Genomic DNA, 6,892 nt, shown 5'->3' on the forward strand with positions numbered 1-6,892 from the left:
ACACATTTTTTTCTTCTTATTTATATGTTAAATCTGAATCTCGCCTTTCCTCCAAGTACAGTCGTACCTTGGTTTTCGAACAGCTTAGTTCTTGAACAGAAGTGATTGTTCCGGTTTGTGAACTATTTTTGGAAGCCAAACGTCCGACGAGGCTTCAGTGGCTTCCGATTGGCTTCAAGAGCTTCCTGCAGCCAATCGGAAGCCGTGCTTTGGTTTCCGAACGTTTTGGAAGTCGAACGGACTTCCGGAATGGATTCCGTTTGACTTCCAAGGTACGACTGTAGTGCTCAAGGCGGCTAATAGCAGTAGTACATATGCAATATGAAAATGGTGTTTCATATTTCTTCCCTAAACATTGTTGAAAGGGCACAAATGGTAACTAAGAACTGTCTTTGCTGGGTGACTTAAGTTCCGCCCAGTTAGTTTTCAGGGATAATCCCAAATGAGATCCACGCCCTGGTCTGCATCTAATCTTTTGGCAGAAGCACCCATTCCCACCTTCTGTGGGAATGTAGTGACAGGGGACTTGACTAAGCAAACGCTGAGGTCCCTCTCAGTTAGGCATGGGCAAAACTATTCATTTCAGTTTCTCATTTTTCCTGACTTAAGTTCAGTTCTTCACATTTCCACATCAGGCCCCCATTCTGTTCGTTTTAAAGTCCTCACCAGTATTTTAGTGTGAATTTGTCCCTGAATAAGCACGTTTTTGTATACAGCTTTACCTAATACACACTTTTTTGCAAAGCAATGTCCTCTAAGTTAAAGCATTTCTGTATGTTGCTTCCATGAATATATGCATTTTTGTGCACATGGCATTGCAAAATTCAGATAAATGCAAATTTCAAAGGCAGGCTGTGTTTCAGTTTGACTATATCTTTGGGATGTACAAATTAGGTAGGCTCATCTTTAATTGTGATCTAAGCAGAATATCTCCCCCATCCATACCTGCAACTGATTCAATGCATTTGTAAGTTACACATTGCATTAAGCATGACTTCGTTTTGTAAGCCTCCTTCTAATCTATTCCACTGGGTAGCATCACATTCTAGTAGTACTGAAACACATACAGAGAGAGAGAACTCAGAGTACCTGGCCTTACCATGCATAGCTCAGTTAAAGCCAAAGGTTAAGTAAAAGAGGATGTTCTGCCTCCTCCATCCCATCGCTGCCTGCACACCTCCAGCAGATTGCTTATGGCAGCAACAACCCATCCTTTGCTCCACACCACTGGCATTTCCACTCCAAACCATGATTCCTTTGTTTCAAGCCTCTGCACTACCCTTGAAGGCAACTGATACCCTCTGATCTCGGAGCTGTCATACTGCACAGTAGTCAGGAGGAGAAAGAAACACCATTTACAGAAGCTTCCCCCGGCTTTTCCACTCCATCAGATAAAATGGTTCCACAGCCAGCCTTTCAAGATGACGAACAGACGACACATCCTTTCTTCACTCTGAAATATCTTTTTGCGAGCCCAAGGGTAGCAAAAGGTAAGAAGGGGGGGATACGCAGCCAGAGGTCACTTCAAAGAGTTAGGAAATGCCACGTTTTTGCATGACAGAGCAGACACTTTGCCCGTTTTCTGCGCGTGGGCACATGCAAAAATGCAGTAGGCGAGTGGGTTATGCATTTGGCCTGACATTATCCCGACTGGCTTCAATGGGAATATTTGGCTCCACGCCTACAGAGGGTCTTTCCAGTTCAAATGCTTTAAATGCCCAGCCAAATTAAGCGATTTGGACCATGCCTCCATCATGGTGCCAGACGTTGCCTAATCAAGTGAGGGGAGGTACTCTGCCTCAGTTAAGTGCCCACGTAGCCACCATTGCACCCATGGGTGAAAGTGAAGAGGAGAAAGAGGATTATGAAGGGATAGGTCAGCAAGCGGAAACATGAAGAACTGCTCGTAATGTATGCATTACCCCATTTCTCTTTGTAAAAACAAGCCCATTTAAAAATCACCATTTAAAAAATGCAACCTGTGTAATAAACCACTAAGGAAATATATTATTCACAAACTTAAAACACCCAGTAAAATCTAATAATCAAATACGGCTCAAGTGCCAGGTTACCTGGGCAAATGTGGTCTTTGGCTGGCACTGGAAACTAATCAGAGTCTGTACCAGCCATGGCAACACATTCAGATGCCTTCAGATGGCAAATGAGACAGAAATTAGGATACTGCTTAATTCTAGAGGGCACTTGATCCTTCACTTTCCTGACAATAACAGATTTATTGTGGCATAAACTGTGGTGAACTAGAGCCCACTTCATCCGACGCATCCCCAAAGCTTATGCCAACATAAATATTAGTCTTTTAAGATCCCAAAGACTGTTTTTGCAGCAACACACTATCACGGCTACCCCTCTTGCTCCCTGGATATGCAGGCAAAAGCAACAGCAGAGAAAATTGCCTTGTGGTTAAGTGCACATGAAGACGTGCCCTTGGAAAATCCAAGGCAGAGAAAATATTTCAAAAAGAGCGATGGAGAAAAGCCATTTTTTCAAGTTAGGAAAGATAGCTAAGAATAAAGTGCAGGTTCAAATCCTGCCTTTGCAGAAGCAGAGCTGGGATTTGGATTAGGGGAATGTGCAAAAAAGTGATGCACATGAGACCAACGCAAAGCTGGAGAAAGAAAACCTCCCAGCCTAATTCAACTGGTCCCCAGATTTCCCTACGAGGAAGGCTGCTTAAGAGAGCGGTGGCAGGCTCTCTTGGTCACTGACTGGCAGGAGTTAGTGCCAACGACTCCACTTCTGTCTTCCCAGCAAAAGCAGGATCCGGCACCCACCAGCTTCCACACTGGACACAAAGGGGCTGCACGTTCCCTTTCGCAGTCTGGTGGGAGCTGGCCTAGAGTCCCTCGCTATCCCTTTAATTGTATCTGATATAGATGCAAGGCTTGGGCTGGGGGAAGGGGGGAGCATTAAAACAAAGAAGCTTTTTTTAAAAAAGAGGACCAAGAAAACTACTCCCGCGCTCCATTGCAGATGCCAAAATGATCGCACAAAGGCACATTTCATTACTGAAATTTCATCACGCCAACGTGATTAAACGCCAGGGGGAGCGGGGAGGACAAGGAGGCCTGTAAGCTTTAACTCCACGGATTAACCTCTTCCTGGCCAGGTTGCTGCGAGCACACAGCACATTCCTTGTGGCTTCAGTGCCCTGCTCCTGCTGACAGCTGCTTATCATATCCCTTTAAAGCGGTCATTTCTCAAAACTGCCTCTTAAACCGCTCCCTTGATTAAATCACCGTTCGCATCTCTGCATTCCATTTTCACATGGGAAGACATTATCGATGGGTTGCCTGAAGCAACACACAACACAGAATGAAGGCTGTTGGTAGTTGAGGGCTGCGGCTGGAGTGGGGGGATACAGCCATATCAAATCTGCCTTGTCAGATGTAGCTCAGGATTTCATGGCACCCACGGCAACTGTTGGTCACTGGCAAGGCACATATACCCTACACTGGTCACATGGATGAGGAGTAACAGGAAGCTGCTTTAGACCAAAATCAAGGCTACTGATCCATTTAGCTCAATACCATCCCCACTGGCTGGCATTGGCTCTGCAAGGTTTCCGGCAGGAGTATTTTCCATAGCCCTTCCTGCAGATACCTGGGACAGAGCCTGGGATGTTTTGCATGCAAAGTGTCATGGACTGGCTAGATGCAGAAGAGTGGCAGGAACCAAGGAAAGAAGGTTCAGAGCTAGTGGATCGGTGGTGGGATGACGACGAGTGGTCAGAGGGAGAAGATGGGACAGTCTGGGAGGAGGAGGAAGAAGATGAAGGGGCAACAGGGTTTAGTGAGCAGGAAGAGGCTGGGGCAGAGAGCAGTCCTTATTCAGAGGAGGTAGAGGAGAGGGAATAGGAGACAGAGAGGAGGCTGGCTGCTGAAGAGTCCAGGAAGTCTCCCCATCCTGCTATGACCAGCTTCCCTCGCCACTGGTCTGCCAGAATACACAGAGAAATGAAAAGAGCAGGGTAGAGGTTTCATGCAGACACAATTCCAATTGCTTGGGGGAAACCCTGGAGAGGAGGGGACTTAGGCAAGACCTACATGGGGGCAAGACCTACTGAGGTGACTAGGCCTGCACTGTTTTGCTTTATTTGAATTGCTGACCTCCACTGGACTCCAGCTCCTGACACAAAGCATATACTCTACTGGGTTTTAAGGCAACATTTCCGTTTTGCAGCTGTCATGCACAAACTGAAACTTGGTCAGGGCACAGGTCTTGAAAGTCCTTCACTCACACAGCGTTGGTAGATCAATCTATTGAAATATTGGAGGGGGGGCAAGTGAGCCCTGCCCTGAAATAATCAATCACATGACGCAGTGCAATCACACCATTTGAATGTCAATGCCCATCAATTTTGGGAGTGGGGCCTGGCTCCCTCAAATATTTTATGGGGGGGGGCTGAAGACCCCTCAGCCCCTAGGAGTTGTCTCCTATGAGATCAATTCAGATATGTCTTCCTCCAAGGACTGATTAATCCAATTGGTTTCCAAACATTCTGGGGATGTTGTCAGCTGCTCCCACTAGTGTTTTGGTTTGTAGCCAAGTTGATTATTGGAATCAAAAGGTATTTTGCCTTGATCTCTCATGTTGCTAACAAGAAGAATTTCTACTTGGTTTATGGAGTAGTTCTTGGCAATGAAATTGCAAGGAAGAAGCAACTTGAGTACAAGTGATGGTAGATTTGTGCAGAACTTAACTAAAGTAAGGTAACACTTAGACTCTAGATCAGGAGTAGCCGCCTTGGTGCTTTCCTAATGTTGTTGGACTCCAATTATTTCTGGCTAATAGTTATGCTGGCTGGGGCTGATGCAAGTTGTATCCGCATCTGGAGGGGACATTGGCTACCACAGATCTAGATTATTAGAATTCAGCAGACAGAGTGTAACAGTGCTTCTTGACCTCAGTGACTTTCACCATTATAGATCAGAGGTAGGAAACCTGTGGCTCTTTAGATGCTGTTGGGCTACAACTACCATCTGCCCAGACAGCATGGCCAATAACCAGGGGTGGTGGGAGTAACCTCTTGAGTCCTACAGATTCTTCACTCCTGATTCATGCAGCCTGGAAGTGCTCCTTGACTGTGTAGGGCTGATTAATTCTCAGGTGGAGAAAGTGTCCAGTAATGTTTTCCATCACCTTTTGTTGGCAAACCATCTAAGACATTCTATTAGCCCAGAATTTTGCTCCTATCGTCTCTGCGATGGCAAGGTCTGGTTTAAACTGTTGCAACGTGCTGCCCTGGACTGTTTGGAAAGGTAATACAGAATGCGCTTTCCACCTACTGGCAGCTTTGTCTAGGACAGATCATATTATTCTGATGCTGATCTGTCTGCCCACTTCTTTTTCGGCCCCAATTCAAGGTGCTGCTGTTGACCTTTAAAACCACTTTACATGCTTAGGGAGTGCCTGCTGCCTCATGTACTTCCATTCACATCAAGATCAGCAAATTAAGCTCTGCTCTGTAACTCGCCATGTATTTATTTATTTTGATTTATTACATTTATATACCACCTTTCCTTTGATGATCACAGAGTGGCTTACATTTGGTGGAGTCTGTAGGAGCATAGTATAGTTAGCGGTGGTTCTTTCGCCCACCCCAAATTATTAAAATTTCACTTCTGGAATTCTTTGCCTAGGGAACTTCAGTTGTCCACCCACTTTGTAGCTTTGTCATCCACTTAAGATGTGTTGTTTCTGACACTTTTACAGGTTACCACCAACTGCTTTTTAAAACTTGCAGTTCAGCAATTTAAAGGTGGCGCTGTTTTTAAAGGGTGGTTGTTGCTTTAAAATCTGTTTTCAGTACCTAAAATCTGGAATTAGTGCTATATGCAGATCTTTAGATCATATAAGATACACAGCAAAAACAATGAAGAGACACAATTAATTTGTCAGTCTTTAAGATGCCAAAGACAGTGTTATTTTTACCAGAACAGACTAACACAGAAACCCACCCGGAAGCATCCAAATAGCTGCTCTTTTCTATTTTGTTTTTCCAAAAGTGATTATTTCCATTTGTTACGCGCAGAGTTCCTCAGATAGATCCCTGCCTCAATAGTGGTTCATTCACTAAAATTTAAGAACCTCAGTTTCTTACAATAGGAAGACCAGATGTACTTACATTAAAGCTATGATGGGATCTGTGGGAAAGAGGTGCACTGATACATACCGTAAATCATAGTTTATACCTAAAGATGTAAAACAGAGCCTCACTAGGTTGGGATTCATAGAGGCAACTGTGCTTTCTGCTGCAGAACTGCCACTGTAAGGGGATCCTGTTGATTGATAAGAAGCTGGGGCAGAAGAAGGGAACAATGGGAGATTTGATGAGAGTTGCTCTGTGATACTCCTGAGAAGCCCACAGAGCCAGCCCTGATCAGAGGGGAAATTGGGGGTTTCCAAGGCAACTTGTTCCCAGGCACAAAGGCATGTCTGTCTGCTGGCAGACAAGAGAAAGGTCTCCTCTACTACAGGCCCCTGGAAAAGGGTGTGGGTTGGGCAGGGGGGAGGGTGTCTCTCAATTGCCTTAGAGGGCACCTGGCAGCCTGGCAGCTGCACAATAGCTTTAAAAAACACTTAAATATACAACATGGCAGTCAGAAACAAGTACATGAGAGTCTGTTCTTGTGGCCCTCAACTAGTTTGCTGATGTAGTATTTCAAAGCTCAAATCTAGCAATAGGCCAAGTAGCCTGGATGCTCCAGAAAAACAGAAAGGAAAAAAGGATACTACGGCCTCTTCACGGAATTAAGTTGTGAGAGGGATGTTGTTGTTGTTGTTTAGTCGTCTCCGACTCTTCGTGACCCCATGGACCAGAGCACGCCAGGCACCTCTGTCCTCCACTACCTCCTGCAGTTTGGTCAAACTC

Source organism: Podarcis muralis, chromosome 10, assembly GCF_964188315.1.
Source record: "Podarcis muralis chromosome 10, rPodMur119.hap1.1, whole genome shotgun sequence".
Classification (NCBI taxonomy): Eukaryota; Metazoa; Chordata; class Lepidosauria; order Squamata; family Lacertidae; genus Podarcis; species Podarcis muralis.